Source organism: Meles meles, chromosome 7, assembly GCF_922984935.1.
Source record: "Meles meles chromosome 7, mMelMel3.1 paternal haplotype, whole genome shotgun sequence".
Classification (NCBI taxonomy): domain Eukaryota; kingdom Metazoa; phylum Chordata; class Mammalia; order Carnivora; family Mustelidae; genus Meles; species Meles meles.
Window position 1 is genome coordinate 67,749,250 of NC_060072.1, and position 19,878 is coordinate 67,769,127.

The 19,878-nt window shown below is 42.5% G+C and overlaps 1 protein-coding gene across 6 annotated transcripts in view; it reads right to left on the reverse strand.

The window, feature by feature from the left end:
- PPFIBP1 (PPFIA binding protein 1) overlaps positions 1-7,865 on the reverse strand; it is a 178,911-nt gene extending 171,046 nt beyond the window's left edge. For 4 of the 6 annotated variants that reach the window (XM_046012038.1, XM_046012037.1, XM_046012039.1 and 1 more), the window contains exon 1: positions 7,689-7,864. The gene's annotated coding sequence lies outside the window, so the exon portion shown is untranslated. Of the gene's footprint in view, positions 1-7,688 lie in introns of all 6 variants that reach the window. The other 2 variants (XM_046012035.1, XM_046012040.1) reach the window with 2 other exon arrangements.
- Between the last annotated feature and the right edge of the window lie 12,013 nt (positions 7,866-19,878).

The window sequence follows — 19,878 nt, forward strand, 5'->3', positions numbered from 1 at the left end:
CACCCCTCACCACTTATATTCCAATAACATCCAACATACTATTTCTAAAGTCATCTTTATAACATAATTTTCATAATTCTCCCCACCTGTAAAAAAATCTCATTTAAAGCATAATCTTGGCACTCTCTTAACCCTCTAAGAGCTGACTCCATTACAGCTCTTAATATGGATCTCTATACCTTATCTTTCTCTAAAATTAATTTCACTACACTCTACATTTCACAGCAAAGCCCAGCATTCTCATCTCTCTCTGCCCCCCACCACCGTTGCCTCCTCAAAATCTCCTACTCCTTCAAGACTCATTCAAATCCCACCTCCTTTAGGGATCCCACCTAACTCAACCTTTATTTGAGTGACTGATCTACCTCATCTGATCTCCCCACACCTACCTCCCAAAGACCCAACAAACTGATTTTTTGAACTTTAATGCTTTTTATATTTCAGGACTACTGCATGAATGTTATAAAATAAACATTAATGTGCTTTTTTAAAAAATTAAAGCCCCTTTCATCTTCCCTGCCATGCTTGGCTCTCATGAGTCACCCATTTTTTTCATATATTAACAAATATATTAACAAATATAAACTAACAGAACTGCTTGGCTATTTTGCTTAATATATAATAGACATACTATAAGTCAACATTTTTTTCCAACCATTTTAACAGCTAAACAGTAGTCTAAATCTGTTTTTTATTATGGGCCATTTCCTTTCTGCCCCCATCTCCCATATGTGAATATTCTTCAGGGTAAAGGCTATGTTTTGTTCTTACATCTGCAAGAGGACCTCATTCCAAGGCCAAGAATTCCTTAAACAATATATTATCATATTTAGTCCTCATAACCACCCAAGTATTCCCACTTCACAGAAGACAAAAAGCACAAAGCCAATAGGGAAAAGGGATTCTAATCTACACTTATCTGACTCTGGAGTCCACACCCTTCATCCCCAGGCTATGCTAATAAATTTTTCATAAGGACATCTTCTTTCAAACAATGTTGGAAGACAGAAGAGCTCCAAGTATTCTGGTATAGGTGGGTAGAGCTGAGGAGAAGAGATGGCCACTGGCCAAATGGCAATTACACGCAGGCGAGTGGTTACAGCTATAAAGCTAATATACCATTTAGTCCTTCGATCTGTACTTACTGAGAACCTACTAGAAGTTGAATTACTTGCCTCATCCTCTACAGGCTCCCCATTACACTCTCCCTCAGGAGTAGCTGCACCATTTGTTGGAAGTCTCTGTCTAATATGCCATTATTATTTCTATTAATAATTTCTAACTATTTAGAAATTATTTCTAAACATTCTATGAGACAAATATCAGCACCACCATTTTAAAGACGGGAAAACCGAGACCCGGAGAAGTTAAATCATTTGCCAATGCTAGATTATAATAAATAACAAAGCCAGGATTCAAGCTGAGGGTCTGTGTGGCTTTAGACTGACCCCTCTTTTGTTATACAGAATGCTGCTTTTCAACTCTTAGAGAAAAGATGAACTATGACTTTTTAAAATTTAGACTCAGGATTACATTTGGCTACAAGTAACAGACCCAACTTCTGTGGTCTAACTAAATAGAGATTTTCTTTTTCTACCAGAAAGTCAAGAAATGGGCAGACAAGGTCTGGTATAGCAGTTCCAAAATGCCATCAGCTTCTCAGCCTACTTAACCCTTAAGCTTCTTGTGTTTGGTCACAAGATGGTTTTTCCACTTAGAAAATTACCTTGGTGGCTCAGTCAGTTAAGCATCAGCCTTCAGCTCAGGTCATGATCTCAGGGTCCTGGGATCCAGCAGGCTCCCTGCTCAATGGGAATCTGCTTCTCTCTCTCTCTCTGCTTCTTCCCCCTACTCATGCTCTGTCTCTATCTCTCTCTCCCAAATAAAGAAATAAAATCTTAAAAAAGAAAAAGAAAACAGCCTTCATGTCCCAAGGAGGAAAAAAGTACAAAGGCCAAAAGGTGAGCTCAGAGAGGCCATCCTCTTAAAGAGCTTTTGAAGGTGGGGAGGGAGTCCAACCCACCTCCTTCCATCTCACTGGCCAAGACAATAGCACTTAGACACCCTACAAGGGATTCTGGAAAAATTGAGTTTTTGGTTGTTTCTTTTTTTTCCCCCCAAACTGACCACAGTGGTAAATTAAACAAAATGGGGTTAGCTGTAGGGAAGACATCAGTGGGATGGATTCTGGTGGCATCTAGCTGGGTCTGCCCCATATGGTGACATAGAACACAAGTCGCCCTAGAGAATCAAGGTACTCTGGGGAGAAAAAAAGCATTGCAAGAATCTTAACTCCCTATTTAGAAGTTTTCTGGCTGCACAAAGTTAAAAACTGATGGGGGTGTGAAAGAATCCATAGCAGCTGACCCAGAAGAAAAACAGAGAGAATCAGGTGACTTCACACAAATCATTCTGGCCATCTCACAGGTTCAATGGGAGTGTTCCCTCAGAGTCCTCCACCATTTCCCTTCCTCCCATTCACTCACTTCCCATTTAATACAGAGGAGACCCTACAGGCTCACTGGATTCTTCTATCATTCATAAAGAGTAGTAGGGCGTGTCCAAATTCTGATTCAAAGTAAAACCCTCTACTATGTGTTGTTATAAGCAGCAGCATCTTTAGACACAGATAATGGTCACAGAAACATGACTTATGCAACAACGGCAGTTCCACCAACAAGTTAGAATATTAAGAAAGTAGGCCATCGAGTTCTAGCCTTGTTTTCACTTTCTCCCAAATAAAGGCAACTCCATAAACTGTCCTCGCAAAAACCTCATAAAACTCTGTGATGGTGAGATGACATCTGTACAAGTATTATAGAGAGAAAGGTGACAAAGAGCCAGCAAAAAAGGACTGGATCCTGCAAGCTAGATCCTACATATAGAGATAAAAGATAACGTAGGCATCTTTAGTGATATGGTAGAACACTACATGTATAGCATGAAAGAATTAACACCCTTCCCATCGGGCCTCCTCCTTCTTCCCAAGAACCTCCTTGCATGCCTAAAGAATTTGGCCGCTGAAATGCCTGGGTGGCTCAATCGGTTAAGTGGCTGCCTTCAGCTCAGGTCATGATCCCAGGGTCCTGGGATCGAGTCCCATAATGGGCTCCTTGTTCGGCAGGGAGCCTACACTCTCTCCCTCTGCCTGCCACTCTGCCTGCTTGTGCTGCCTCTATCAAATAAATAAATAAAATTTTTTTTAAAAAATTGGCCACTCGTTTATGAATGGGCTTGTCGATAAAAACAGCATCTTTACTCTCTCCTACCAGGTAAAATTAAGTTTGCCCTTGTTCACACACACACACACACACACACACACACACACACACACGGAATCAGCACACCTGCTCTCCTGAACTTGCATCTATTTTATGTCAAATGCTTGATTTCCCAAATTTAAGAGAGATGTGAAAACACCTAGCTTTCCTCTGGAGTTCAGGAGGTGTCCATGAAATTACAGCTAGCCCCAAACTTTACAGTACTTGATCTTCTTCCTCCAGGATTCACAGTTGAGCCATGAGCCTTTGCCAGAATGACTGATGTTGACTACAGTTCAAGTTTGTACAATTCCTTTAGTCTTGGACATTTTTAGGTACACCCCTGTACAAAAACCACCAAATGATCCTTCTATTCTTAACTCATTATACTTGCCAACAAAAACAAGAATTTGCATGTGGGCCAGTCAAAATGTGAGTCACAGCAAGTTCTGGGGAGACACAAAACCCAAGTCCAGTCACACTGTGACACCACACCCACCAGGACCACACTCAGGGTCCAAAGCCATGTTTCAGAAATACAAGCTCTTCAATGGGTATAGACCAGTACACATTTCACTCAGACCCTCCTCTCCCCAACAAAGGTGCTTAACAAGTGTGCAAACTTCAAATTCCTGGGGGAGCCCATTTTTAAATCTAAAATCCAGTTGTTTGGCATTTTAGATCCTTCAAAATGGAAAAAAAATATTAAAGCAAAAGTAATCCTCACCACTTGGCCTTTTGAAACATTGTCATCCACTGACACCAAACTGGCATCAATAATGACAAGATTTAAAATAAGCAGCGTAAAAGAAATAGAAGAGTCTTTGTATTTTTTTGTAGGGTGGGTTGGTTCAGTTTGGTGGTTTTTTTTAAGCCATTACCTCCAACGAATAAAGCATCAGTCTTTGTGGTTGTAACATATGTGACAAAAGCTCTCGGCTTTTTTTTTTTTTTTAAGATTTTATTTATTTATTTGACAGAGAGAAATCACAAGAGAGGCAGGCAGAGAGAGAGGAAGGGAAGCAGGCTCTTCGCTGAGCAGAGAGCCCGATGTGGGACTCGATCCCAGGACCCTGAGATCATGACCTGAGCTGAAGGCAGCGGCTTAACCCACTGAGCCACCCAGGCGCCCCTTGGCTTTTTTGACTAGGAAAAAGGTTCTGACGTGCGTGGTGTAGAGTTTGAGGGAAAAATGGCATAATAAACTAGAGCTGAATCAACTGCACAAGCCCAGAGCAGTTTTAGGACAGTGTCCCATTTTTGGACAGTTTGAAGACTGATTTAACTGTGAAATTATCAACCTTTAGTTGAAGGGAACTGGTGGCCAGAAGACAATTTGTTCCATTTATCTCCGAACCACATCCAGTGTCGCTAATCTCGACAGCTTTGCATCTCAGACTTACACCCATCTGTTCAACCACAGCTAAAAAAAAATAATAATAATCCCAGTTCATTGAAATATTTCACGATTGGCTGCTCAATTGAGACTTTTTTTACTTAATTTCAGAACTAATATGGCTTTCTAGGGAAATCTCTGGGAATAAATAGGCCATCATTATGCAATATCTCTTGCCTATCTTTCCACTCTGAAGTAGTATTTCTTTAATAAAGAATCAAGACACACACCCAGTATAAATGAACAGTCATTCTTTCACTCCTTGTTTCGAAAAGGTAATTCAGATCAGGTCAGAAATGTAATAATATCTTTGAAAAGACAGAATCAGATGAATGAGGTCTTCTTTCAGTTAACAGTTTGAACAAAGTGCTATTCGGAATTTGAGAATCTTTTTTGAAGAGCGAGAGAGCATGGGTCAGAGGGGAGAGGGAGAGAGAGAATCCCAAGGAGACTCCCCACCAAGTGGGGAGCCCAGTGTGGGGCTCAATCCCAGGATCCCAAGATCATGATGTGAATCGAAACCAACTGAGCCACCCAGGCACCCTGGGAACCTTTTTAAATGGAAGATGAAAAACTCAACAGGTTAATTTTAATATAACAAACTACCAAGATAATCTAAATTAACTATAAAAATACAAATATTCCCTGACTATGAAAGGCATGTTTTTAACAAGGAGTCAGCTAGTTGGTAAGAGGGGAAAAGTGACCTTGTTCTCATTTATCTCATGCTGGTACAGTGAGTAACAAAAAGGCTACATAAGCAGTTAAGCTCTCTCTCACTGAACTTGTTTCCAAAAAATGTCTATGATGCCCTTGAAATTAGGCACTACTGATTTGGAACGACATTGTGCCCTTCATTTCAAGTCAACATCTACCTGCCCACAAAGGCCAGATTATCATATTTTTTAAAGTAGCTTTCAGAATTACGATAGTTGCTGGTTAAAGAGAATTTAACCAAAACCTGATCTTACCCTTCTCAATAACTCAATTTATCTTTCAAATTCTGTCCTTTAGAAGTACTTTGTTTTACTATACCATATCTGCCTTATAAACACAGAGAAAGGGAAATATTGTTAAAATTAAGTGCATAAAGTGTTATTACTCAAACGGCGAATGAAATTTAAAGCATTAGCATATGCAAGTCTCTAAGCCAGGACTAGTTTCCCTGAAAGAAAGCGTAAACTAGAATTTGGCACATCAAGCAACACCGTAAAGACGCTCTTGACTGGTGATTACAAACTGCACTTTGAACACTCTATCAACCAAGACTCCAGTGAGCTCACATTAACCCCCAGGAATTCTACATCCTCCTCTTTCCCACTGAAAAACTACACTGAAAAATACAGTGTGCTTTATGTACTTCCCATGGAACATAAATAGAAAAGACCCATTTCACAGCCATTAAGCAATTGCTATTTCTTAGCCCCAAAACACAAACCAAAATTAAAATGGCCTTAACTTTTCCAGGAAAACACACCTTCCCTTTGCAAAAAGACTTCTCCTTATCCACCCTATACTAAATTTTTTTCAAGAACCAAGAATAATACAGACCCAGGTGTTTTATAAACAATAGCAAAACAAAACACTTCTTTCTAGCTCTGAAATCTGACTGTCATCAGTTAGAAAGATGGAGAACCTGGTCTCTGAAGTCCTGTGTTCCCTATTTCTCTCCATGGGTTTATAAGACATAATGTGGCTTTTCTTTCTTTCCTCACCTCCTGGAAATTCTCCTTCATTCAAGGCACCTGGGATGCAGCTTTTGCATCACTATAAAGTTCACACCTGACCTGGCAACAGAAGGATCCTCACTGCTGAGGAACAGTGATGAATGAAAAGGGAAACTTGACTCCCAAGTCTCAGCCCATACGTGGTGTTTGTTTTTTTGTTTTTTTTCTTCTTCTCCAAAAGAAAGAGCCTCAAGCACTGATGATAAGTGAGGGTTCTGAATCAGTTTATGGAGTTAATTCTGTTCCCCAGAAAGTCAATCACAACAGATTAGCGACCTGGGTACACAAGATCTCCCAACAGGAAAAAGGTTTGAAACAGGAAATAAACAAAAATCAGAATTCTATACTTCCACTTCTCAAAATATCTTTTCCTCCCAACAGCCAACTGCTTTTCCTAACTTCCAAACTTGGACACTAAATCAAGTTCTTCTTCTATTGCTCTCTGCACTTCTTATTGAAAGGAAGGATTTGTTTTGGGTCCCACATGTTGAAAAAGCCATGCTCTTGTAATTAAGAGTTTGTATGCCCCGCCTTCCACCCCATTTCCCTGTGAAAACTCTTTTCCAAAAATGATCCTTGAAAACGCAACTACAAGCCCTCATCCTTTTCTCAGGCAGCCACAGGGAGCAGATCTGAAGATTTTCAGCAACTTTCCCAACCCCTCCAGATCACAGTTGGCCATGAAAGAAATTCTGTTAAAATGTCAGAGTGAAAAGGAGTTGCGAGTTTTAGAAGTGTGCCCCCAAGAGACGAGTTTTCCCACAGCTCATAATTAAAACACCCCAAGTGAATTTCTCACATCCTGACTAGACCATATAAGAGGACATTTTTACATTGATATATAAGAATATTAAGAATAACAATGATACTCTTTCATTTAAGTCACCGTGTAACAGGCCACAGGGAAACTAAAAAAATACAAACCTTTCGTTCTCTCTCAAGGGGCATAATTTTTGAGTCGAAATTTTATAAACTTGTGACATGTTTAAATACCGCCCTCCAATACACACACACGTTCTCTAATCGGGGTTCTCAAGTATTACTGGGAGACCACGATGTGGGGGTCTAAGGACACAGACAATACCTTACATGTCCACCGTGGAGGTACTTTACACATATGGGCTAACTGGGAGCCCCAGGAGTTAAGCCCTTTCCCCCAAAAAAGTTCCCGTTCCCCCGGGGAAACAGGAGTGAGTTGGAAAGGAAATCGAGCCAGGGAAGAGGAGGAGCAGCTGCAACACCCAGCTGCAACCACACAACGGTGCCCCTTCCCTCCGGTCTCAGAGACAAGCCAAACGCCCTTACCTGGGGGGTGGAGAGCCGCCGGCACTACTTCCAAAAGTTCTGGTTCACCTTCCGTCCGAGTTCAAAGCCCCGGCGCGGCGGCCCCGCCGCAGGCTCTCAGCCCGAACCCTTTCCCGTCCCGCTCCCGCCTTCCCCACCCCGCCGGCCCTACACCATGTCAGGAATCCGGGCAGGCACCGAGCTGGGAGCTGACATCACTCCCAGTTCCAGGTACCTCCCCCTCCCCCCTCCCACTCGCCTTCTCTCCTCCCTCCCCGCGGGAATTAGCCAAAGAGCGTTCGCAAGGGGGTGGGGCCGGCCGCGCCCGGGCGCCCGCCGATTGGGCCGGGGGGCCGTCAGTCAGAGGAGACAACTAATTTTATACATTCCTCGCCTAGCGAGACTGGGGCTGGGAGTGGGTGGTGGTTGGGGGGTAGATGCTGCCTTTCCTGCTATCTGTAAGAAAAGGAGGTGATGGTATGGGGAAGAGCCTTGCGGGTCGTGTTTTGAACTAATCTCGGCGCATTTACTACCACCCAGAGCGGAAACGAAACTAACCCACCCCAGCCCCCTTTCTAAGGAAAAACAATTGCCTCTGTGTCACGGGCAAGTACGAGTCCCGCGGCGCGTGGAGCAGAAAATGACTAGCTTTAAGTCATGCAGATAAAGGAAGCCGCCCGCTCTCTCCTCTGCCCTTTTATCTTGGGGCTGCTGGGTGTTCCCTTAGATGGGGAATTGAGAACTTCAAAAGCTCCGGAAAGGTTTGGAAGAGAATCGTTTAAACCGCGACCCAGCTCTGAATTGTTAACTGGTGGCGTTATCAGCCATGTGCTGCTTTTGCTTTTAGTGGTGAGAATCACACCACCCGAGCTTTCGGGCAAATAAAATTGAATCTCTGAAGTAAGAAAAATCACTGTTTACGTTTTTAAGTACCTTAAGGCTGTTGCTTTCGTGCACTTCTGAAGGTTGGGGGGGTGGGGATCTCACAATTGACTTAAACAAGCCACATGAGAATAATTACTGTTGAATGGAGCCAATTGCAGTGGCTGAGCTATCAATTAAGAATTAACTAACATTTACTCTTGACGGATATCATGCTGTATAATCCCCTTGGCTAAAAGAACAGAATGATTCTCAGGAGACAGTTCTTTCAATTTGCCTAATATCTGATCCAAGGCAGAACTGAATGGTGAACCGTGGTTCTATTTATATTAGATAATATATTATCCATTACCTTCTGGAAATGTAGTGAATTAAGTATTGGCTTTCTGTTGGTTTGTATTGTTTGTTTTTTTCATTGATGACAACATCCCCCACATTTCACCAGTCTGCCAAAAACTGTAGACAGATGCAGAGTCAAACATTGATCAAACTTGATCCTCACAACCATCCTGTAAAATGTTATTAGCCCCACTTTAACATAAAGAATCAAAGGTTCAGCCAGATAATGTAAGTAAGTTACTCCAGAACCTCCAGAACTGGGGCTGAAACCAAAATCCATTGACAACTCTCACCAACCATTTTTTTCTCTTCACAGTGGCAATTGCTCACAGTGGACACTCGTTCAAACACCATAATGCTGAAAAAAATCCACACGCCCAGGCCTCTGTCTTCTCAAATCTACATTTTATTACCACCACTGTGCTGTTTGTCAGACCTATGCTATTCCAACCTCCTAACGTATTTCCGATTCCATTTTTCCCCCACTTCTAGGTCTTTCTATGCATCACCACCAAATGAGTTTTCTAAAACACTTCGGTTTTGCCATCAACATCTTTCCCTTTAAATCAGGCTTCCTTTCCCTGTTCTTAGCTAGCCATTTAAAACTCTCCCTAGCAAGAGGTACGTGGGTGGCTCAGTGGGTTAAAACTCTCCCTAGCATCATTTGTATTTATCTTTACCACCTTGTCTCCTACTTCACTCCAGCGAAACCCTCTACTATAGTCAAATTGGTTATCACAGATCCCTTGATTCTCACCTTCTGGCCTACCTGGAATCTCTGCTCTTCTGTGTGTGAAGTCTTACCCTTCTCTCAAAGCCTAACTCAGTCCTAGTCCTCTGTGTGTGCTATACTAGCACAGTTCTGGCGCTTACTTGGTGCCTAACTGGGTGAGTCACTAAAATTTTGCATTAGAAACCTTGATCACGGGGTGCCAGGGTGGCTCAGTGGATTAAAGTCTCTGCCTTCAGCTTGGGTCATGATCCCAGGGTTCTGGGATCGAGCCCCACATCGGGCTCCATGCTTGGCGGGGAGCCTGCTTCCCTCTCTCTCTCTGCTTGCCTCTCTGCCTACTCATCATCTCTGTCTGTCAAATAAATAAATTTTTTTAAAAATCTAAAAAAAAACAAACTTGATCACTTCCTTTATAAAATGGGGCTGATAATACATCGAAAGTAATTGTAAGGGTTACTGAGATTGTCCAAAGGTATAAACATGGTTAAATATGTCCAGTTTTATATATTTCCTTATCTTCCCACAGGATTAAGCAAGCTCCATGCTTAATCCTCTTTGTATTATTTACACCCAATTCAAAGAAGACTCACTAAAAATACAGGACTACAGAAAAATGGATCATCATATCACCCTGACCCCCCTCCATTCCTTAATGTACCCAGAACCCAAATAATCTCACAGCCAGAAACTATAACTCTCTCTCTCATACATTCACCAGAATCCTTCCCTTTTCCTCCTCTCCCATCATTCATGCAACAACCCTTAACTTATTTTCTGCACAACCCACTTAACCTGCCTCTTAGCCACTCGTCCTTCCCTTCCCTCAGTCAGAGACACACTTATCAGTAGTGTCTGTTGCCTGCTCTGCCCTCCAGATGCCTTCAAACAGTGGCCCGGTGACTACCAGTCATTCTTCCAGCCCCAGTCAAAGGAGGCTGCATCGAGTCTCACATTCTACAACCGACAGCAGATGGGGGAGGGAATGTCCCACCCTCACAGGGATGGCAGGATAGAATAACAGGAAGTTGCCTCCCATCCCCTCTGCAGCTGGAGTGATAACAGCTGCCATCAGAGTCCAGAAAGCAAAAGAGTCAAGAGGAAAGCTGAAAACAGGCGGGGGCTGGAACAGTAATGTTCAAACCAGGGGTGTCAAAGTGGGTGAGAAGGAACCAGGGGAAGATTTCAGCCTCCTCCCTGCACTCTCTTCTGCTCCCCCTTAACAAGAGTTAGAGCTTCTCTTTTCTACATTTAGGCTTCAGCATAATGGTTCATTAAAAAAAAAAAAAAGTATGCATATGTATACCGACCTCTGGGTATCTTAGAGAAGACCCAAAGGATTAGAACAATATAGCAGAAGCAAAATAGGATGCCTGATGAGCGGACATCTGGAATTTCCCCACTATCTTGGATTCTAGCTGGCTTAATGGAGAAGTCCATTTACAACTCCTGTGGTTTCAACATTAATTAGCTCTCTAGGTCTAGATATCTATTATCCACCTAGTTCTTCCTATGGTTAGCCTTACCTTTAGTACCTATGAGTTGTGCCAGATACTAACACCATGGGGTATGGGTGGGGAGAGGAACGTTTTGAAGGTAGGAGAAACCCTGCAGAGAGTAACAAAAATAGAACTTGAAATAGACCCCAAAGGTCATCTGATGCAACCCCCATTGGATGCAAGGAGCCCTTCTATAGCATTCTTGACAAATAGCCTCCTTGTACGCCCCTGCTTGGATTCACCTGGTAACAAGGAGCATACGAACTCAGAGAGCAGCCCACCACTCAAAATCTTTCTCCTAGGGGCGCCTGGGTGGCTCAGTGGGTTAAAGCCTCTGCCTTTCGCTCAGGTCGTGATCCCAGGGTCCTGGGATCGAGCCCCGCATCGGGCTCTCTGCTTGGCAGGGAGCCTGCTTCCTCCTCTCTCTCTCTCTCTCTCTCTGCCTACCTCTCTCCCTACTTGTGATCTCTATCTGTCAAATAAATAAATAAAATCTTTAAAAAAAAAAAAATCTTTCTCCTAGCAAGCAGTTCCTGCTTTTCTGACTTTCTCTTCCAAAGACTCGGTCTTGTGTCTCATTTAATCCTCATAACCACTCATTAAGCTAAGTGTTATTATCCCCCTTTTAACATAAGGAATCAAAGGCTCAGCAAGGTTATATAAGTAAATTGCTCCAGAATACCTAGAACTGGGATTGAAACCAAGGTCTCTGACTGCAAGCCTTTTTCTCTTTATACACCTGAAGCCTTGCCTGTCCCCAGTCTACCCTTTTTCAGTTCTGTCCTCCCGAGTAACAGGGAGCAGGCTAACTCTTCATTCCTCATCCCCAAGCCTGTGCAGGCACGAGGACACATGCCCCACTTAGTTTATTTAGATGCAGATACCAAGAGAGGTTCACCTGACTCATCAAGGTCACATCACATGCCTGTCTGACCTTCACAGGCTTCCAGCAGCCGCTCTCGAGAACACTGTCCTGATCATTCTTCACTTTCCTTTCAAAAAACTTGAACGTGTCCCTTTACTAGGGAACAAAGCCCAAACTTTCTTTGGGTATCCAAAGGCCCTTAACATCCCTTACATCCTGGTCTCCAACTTCTACACTTAGTGATCCACTCTTCTTCATACTCCCGTGTTGTGCAAAGTTGGCACCCATATTCCCTAATAAATTTTTTCCTTAATCTGATTTTTGCCCATTTCCAGTAAAATCTACCTCACGGGGTTTTGTGAGGATTTGAGGAGACATCACAAGCAAGGTGATAGAGCACATTGCCTGACACATAAGACCTCAGTAAAGATAGTTTCCTTTTTCTTATGCCACAAAACAATCGTACTATTATTTTTAGGGCTTATGTCCCTCACTGACTAAGTTCCTGAGGATAGGATGCCAATTTGTGTTATCTTTACCTTCTTTAGGGAATCCAAAGCCTTGCTTCACCCTATAGACATTCAAAAGAAATTCACTGACTGATTGAATGAAGGAATGAATGCTGTCTTTTGCTTAAAATTTTTCACCTGCCTGGAGCTGCCTCTTTAGAAACTCAGAAGAACTCAGGAAGAACAACCAAAGTTGTCATAAAGGATGTGGGTGCCTCAGACTGTTCTTACCCTACTCACACTGGTAAACACAGAGTGAGTTGGACACATGGTATAAATCATGAACCTAAATTCAAATGAAACAAGCTTAGCTTTAGAATTCTTTCTAAAGGAAATTGCGGCTTATTCCGTCTGATTCTAAGTATGGCATTGGTGATAACCCAGGCACCATTTTAATATCCTTTAGCTGGATACCAGGCCACTGACATCATCTGTGAAGCCAGCATTCCTCCTTATTCCCTTCCTGCCCATGGAGACAGGTTAGAAAGAAGATTGGTCTCTCCCTTCAAGTAGGGTCTTTTTTTTTTTTAAGGTTTTATTTATTTATTTGACAGAGATCACAAGTAGGCAGAGGCAGACAGAGAGAGAGGGAGAAGCAGGCTCCCTGCTGAGCAGGGAGCCCGATGCAGGGCTCGATCCCAGGACCCTGAGATCATGACCTGAGCTGAAGGCAGAGGCTTTAAGCCACTGAGCCACCCAGGCACCCCTCAAGTAGGGTCTAATTTCAATAACTCTTCCCTTCCAACCCGGATTGTCCTCGTCATTCTCTGGTTACCTGCCAGACAAATCAAAAAACCCAGCTACATTCAATTACCCATTTTATTATTCTATTTATAAATGGAAAACAACTTTAAAAATAGAGACTACTGCTTTTCATGGTCTTTGATTAATGTTTAATTAATGGCTACACTAAACAAATTGAATTCCCTTAAATAGTTAAGCCCATTTACAAACATAGTTAATTGAATTTCCTAAAAAGCGTGTCTGGTTCCTATACTCTGAGACAGTCCAGTAAGATGGCTAGTCAGTCCTTCCAGGACACAGCAACAATTCCTCTCTTCTGTTCCATGCGGATGACGGGCAGAGGATTCTTCTCGAGCAGGCCAAACCCAGGCTGTCCAGGGATGACAAGTCATTGCCATTCCTTCTTACCAACAGGCACTGTGCACAAAGCCTTTTTAGAGGTCCCGGGAATGTGCCCAATCAACAGCAGAGCATTATTCATAACCAGTAACTCCCACTTTGATGTGCATCTGCCACAATATTTAGTAAGGCTCATTTTTTCAAATACTATAACATGGCTCACTACTAATCAAAATTTACCCTCCTGGAGAGTTGTAGTGTACCCCATTCTCTGGACGACTGCCACATATGATTCCCAGACCCCAGACTAATCCATTAATTTCTACCCCACTCACCTTTTCACCTGGACAATCATTAATTTACTGCTGCTTTATTCAGTCTCTCCTAATCCTTAACTAGAATCCTTCTACTTAACTAGAATTTACATTTTAAATGGCAGGTTAGATTTCATTTTAGAAACTTCTAGAGGGATGAAGAGGAGTGGGTTTTAGTAAGCACAGATGGCAAATGAGGATGGGACGACTGGTTTAAATAAATGCTTTTGTTAAAGGGACTTTTGTGGCAAGTCAAAACTAGTTGAGGATTAACAAATCTTTAGGCTAAAGCATCTTATCTCCCAAATCCTATAAAAATGAGGTTCTCTCCTGCTTTCCGTAGCTCCTGCAGATTCTATCTCCAGAAAGGCCTTTTCACTGAAGGATGCTGACTGTGTAGCTTGTGAATTGCCAGTAATTAGTATGGTGGTTTGTTAAACTAACCAGGGTATTAAGGAGGCAAAGAGAAAGTGGCTCAGGCATCACTTTAGTGACAGACAGTGATGTCTGTCTTTAAGTGCTTTGTTTCTCTTATATCACCCTGATATAATTTCCATTTGACCCTGTATTGCTCGAATTCTGAATTAATCATAGTGTAATAGCCATAGAATTACCTTCTCTATTGCAAGATGCTACTTCTGAAAAAGATCATCACCCATTCCTGAATAAGAGGAAGTGTAAGAAATAGCACCTCCTCTTTGGTAAAATTAAATAAAGCACTGAGTTCTAAGACATAGGATCACTTGACATTTTTGACACTTAGCATAAGATGGAGGATCACTTCATCATCTATAAATGGGATGACATCAATGCTAAAGAAAGCACTGGAATGGAGCTACAAACCCCTGGATGCTGCCAACCCCACAGCTTCCTTCTGACAGAGTCCAAAATGGTTCTTCACAGAATTCTCAGTTAGCAGCCCAAGACCTTTGAACGGTACTGACTGGACCATGGATTCCCACCTGAATCAAAGACGGTCGAGTATAAACTTGCCAACAGCATGGAGCCAACAAGCATGGGAACTCACCAGCAGAGCTGCCTACTAACTAGTCTCAGTGGCCCCATCAGATTCTCTCTAAGATAGTGAATGTGAGACACATTAAAGAAAAAATAATAACAACAACCCAGAGAATAAAACAGAAAGAAGCAGAGAGGGACATAGAATGAAGGCAAGAAACAGAAGCATGAGTAAGTAGCAGTATGAAGTCTAGAAAGTCTAGAAAGTGAACCATGAGACCGTAGACCCCAAGAGAGTAGTGGAAAGTAGCAGCAGAAGTAATAGTGAAAGAACAACGATAATAAAATGACGATAATAGGAAACACCAATTTCTCTCTGGTACTAATTTTTTTTCTTTTTTTTTTTTTAAGATTTTATTTATTTATTTGACAGGCAGAGATCACAAGTTGGCAGAGAGGCAGGCAGAGAGAGAGGGGGAAGCAGGCTCTCCACAGAGCAGGGAACCCAATGTGGGGCTCAATCCCATGACCCTGGGATCATGACCTGGGCCAAAGGCAGAGGCTTTAACTCACTGAGCCACCCAGGCGCCCCTGGTACTATTTAAATGCTATAAATATATTAACTCCAATCTTCTGAGGTCTGTTTCCATTTCACAGATGAGGAAACTATGCCACAAAAGGCTAAGTAACTTGCTCAAAGTCCCATGCTAGCATGCTTCAACCCAGCTGAGCACTAGAGTCTGTGTTAAGAGGGAAGCTGAGTTAACAAGAATAATAGACACATAGTCTTACTGTGGAATATTTAACCATTGCTCCTGTTCTTACGAGGCTTGATGGTTCAGTGGTTTCCGGCATTTCCTTCATTCCCCAGATAGTCTCACACTAAATCTCCACCACCTGAGGTAATCTGAACTCCTGAAATAATCTAGCACTGGGACTTCAAATGAGACAATGAATGTGAGAGCATTTTACCTTCCCTGAAATCAATGGCCCAAGTGAAGTGTTTTTATTCTCAAAGAAGGTGAAAGTTCTGAAGATGCAGTCCGGTGATCAAGATTGAATTTTTCTCTTAATCACATTGCTCTGCAACATAGCTTTGCATCAGGCTCAGTCCATCTTGGTGGTATATTTTTCCACGCACTGTGGGAATTTTGGAGTGTGTTCGTTTTCAACATGTAATTATCATTACATATTAATTAAATATAATTATATTAATTACATGACCCTGTTCTACCTCATTCCTTCCCTAAGCAGCTAGAGCGAAGAGGCTATGATTGCAGGGGCAATGAACAAAGACCCAAAGAAAAGCAGCTCGAATATTGTTTTATCCTTCCACCACCTCTCACAACAGCAACCAGATCACTTAGGGTATTGAAGGAGTTTTAATTTATTCTCAGTCTAATGAAAAAAATCAGGCCATACATTTCTACCATCTTCTTTCTTCACAAAAAAACTAAAAACTTTTCTCGATCCACCCCATTTTGCTTTTATTAAGCCCATTCATGAGAGTGACCACAGATGTTAAGACAGGTGATGCTTGGGGCGCCTGGGTGGCTCAGTGGGTTGGGCCGCTGCCTTCGGCTCAGGTCATGGTCTCGGGGTCCTGGGATCGAGTCCCGCATCGGGCTCTCTGCTCAGCAGGGAGCCTGCTTCCTTCTCTCTCTCTCTGCCTGCTTTTCTGTCTACTTGTGATCTCTCTCTGTCAAATAACTAAATGGAATCTTTAAAAAAAAAAAAAAAAGACAGGTGATGCTTTCTTACAGGACTCCTTTGGGTTCTGAGCTTTGCTTTCAAAAGGGCAATCAGTGGACATTGTGAATCAGTGCTTCCCTCAGCATGTTAAGGAGGGAAAAAGTTGGAGCCTAGATTCAACCCTCCGTCAGCAGAGGTTGAGTAGCAAGACATTGAAGTCTGCTGACATACTAGCAGAAGATTTAGAGCTTTCTGTGTCGTACTAAAAATTATTTCCATATGGTATCATTGTTTGAAAAGTTGTTAGCGTTGGGCATTTAATTCTGATTTGTTCAATGCACTGGCTTCTCAGTGCTCTTAGAAGGTAATAAACATGTAAAAGAAAATAATCACCCCTTTCTAAAATGCCACTCAAAATCCCCTGACTTTACCTCATAATGAGGACTAATCTTATAAGGATCAGTTTTCTTTCCTCTGTCCTATTTTAGATATCAGGGTTGTGTTCCGTTGCCTCCTAAAGCTTTATTTATTTATAGAATAAAAAAGTCATGTGTGGAAATAATAACACTTTTGTCAGAAAGTCAGGCAGCAACTTGGAAGCTCCAGGGTCCAAGTGCCACTTTCAGCGGAGCATACTTCTACAGACCTGGAGAGAGAGAAGAGAAAGAAATCGAGTACCCTGTAGCAGGGACCCTAAGACTATAAATGAGCAAATTATGGAACAGTCTGTGTTGTTCACCCCAGCAGAGTCTATCAGCTCTGAAATGTCCCTGCCTACTCCCCATATACACTCTCCCTTCCCCCTGACTAATGTCTCACTGACCAGAAATAGATTTTAAAAAGCCCAAACTATTCTTTGCTATGACCCTGTGACTCAACCTCCATAAGACATTTAATGTTAAACTTTAAACACCTTTGTTGGTAACCCTTTCATGTTTTCTGAGAAATAAGTCCTAGAACCTGATTTAATCTTCTCAGCAAATCTAAAGGTAGGTGCAGTTATTATCACAACCTTCCAGATAAGGAAACTGAACTGGTTTTAGAAGCAGAACTGGCTCCATGGGCGGGATATGTGTGGAGTCACAAAGGGCCCATGCTTAGAAGGGCCCCATACTTGGTTTAATCCGCTGTTGCCATCTTGAAATTTGTAAATCCTTAAAGGGTCCCGCATTTTCATTTTGTACTGGGTCCCACAGATTACATAGTTTATCTTTTCTAGAAGGAGTAAATTTCCCTAGGTCCCTTTATTGGTTTTCTAGGGTTGCCATAATGAATTACTGCAGATTGGGTGCCTTTAGGCAACAGAAATTTATTTCCTCACAATTCTGCAAGCTGGAAATCCTATCAGTGTCAGCAGGATTGCTTTCTTCTTGAAGCTGCTCTCCTCGGCTTGTGGATGGCTTCCCCCTCTCTTTGTCTTCACATGGTCTTCAGGATTAAGGCCTATCCGATGACTTCATTTTAACCTAATAACCTCTTTAAAGACCCTATCTCCGAATTCAGTCACATTCTGAGGTAGTAGGCATTAGGTCTTTGATATCCGAATGGAGCAGCCGGGGCAGGGGCGGGGCGGCGGCAGGTAAGGAGAAGACAGATGGAGAAACAACTCAGCCCATATGAGTCCTGTAACAGGGGTGCCTGAGTGGCTCAGTGGGTTAAAGCCTCTGCTTTCGGCTCAGGTCATGATCCTGGGGTCCTGGGATCGAGCCCCGAGCCCCACATTGAGCCCCGCATTGAGCCCCGCATTGAGCCCCGCATTGAGCCCCGCATCAAGCCCCGCATGGGGCTCTCTGCTCAGCAGGGAGCCTGCTTCCCTTTCTCTCTTCCTCCCTCTCTGCCTACTTGTGATCTCTGTCAAATAAATAAATAAAATCTTTAAAAAAAAAAAAAGAGTCCCATAACAACCAGTGTGTGGAAGAGCCTCTAAGATTTGTTCTATTCATTATTCTTTATGTGTCTTCACAAATACCTATGTGAGTTGTAAAAGTGTCTCTTATCACCTGTAAGAGAAGCAGAAGCCTAGAAATGTCAGTACTTGGTATCGTGAAACTAAATGGCAATACAGGAAATGCATTAGTACAATGTCAGCGCTGAGTTGAAACCTCAGCTCTCCTGGCACTGAGTCCCCTGCTGGCCCAGTACCACCTTTCACAACCTACACACACAGACACTCCTGCCAGGAAAGACGGGCCCTCTCTACAATTATAGATTCTGGACTCTTTGCCTTTGGTAGATTTCAAAATAGCACAGTTGACTGTTTCTAGCCAGGAAGAAAAAATCATTACTCTTCTCCTCACAAGTTACACAAAGGCACCTCTGTGGACTACATCCAACGTACCATTGTGTCACAGTTTTATCTCGTTCTTTCACTGGCTCCAGGCTGTGAGTGTGAGCAGGGAGAAGTGAGTTTGTGGAGATTAACAGGAGAGTAAGGTAACTCATTTAAATGATAAAACAGGAAACCCATCTCCAGTTTGGACATGGATAGTGTTGGAATGTGAACAGATCTGGAGTCCGGACTAAAGACTTGGGCAGTATTAAAATATGGTGTGGCAAGGTGGTGGGCAAGGGAGGCACCAGATTTCTTCTTTTAAAGGAAAGCATTCTTGATGCCTGTGGGGCAGGGAAAGCGTTTATCGTGCTTTGACTCGCAGGTACAGTCTCCTCTTCCACCGGAGAGGAGGAACAGGACTTTGGTCTTAGCTCTGGCCTGATGCTAATGGTGGGCAGGATACTTCACCTCTCCAGACTCAACCTTCTTTTCGGCAACATAGTGCTTTCAAGTCTCATGCCTGTCTCTCAAATTCAGTATTGTTGATGGGGTGTAGCAAGTTCTCTTTGTAAAAACAAGAGAGCATGGCATATGCATATGGTTTTTCACTGATACTCAGTTCCCAGTTACTATAATGTGATCTTTTATAATTTATTAGTTTTTTAAAAAGACATTTTCCTGGAAAATTAGAAAAACCATACATCAGCAGGGAAACCAGACAATACTGTGACCAGATGATCCAAATTAGCATGACTAATGAGGGGAAGATGGACTTTGTATGCCTGCAGATACGATGCCCTGAGAAGGACACAACACCACTTAGGTGATTTTCTGGGCCAAGATGCATAATCTGAATCAAATCATGAGGAAACATCAAACAAACCCAAACTGAGGACCTTTTGTAAAATAATTGGCCTAATCTTAAAAATGTCTGTGGCATGAAAGAGAAAGAAAAGTTGAGGAAGCCATCCGTATGAAAGCAGGTTAAAAAGACAAATTACCCACAAGTATATGCTGTCTTATATATTCAAATGGGGGATTGATATTCAATATATTCTAATAACATATT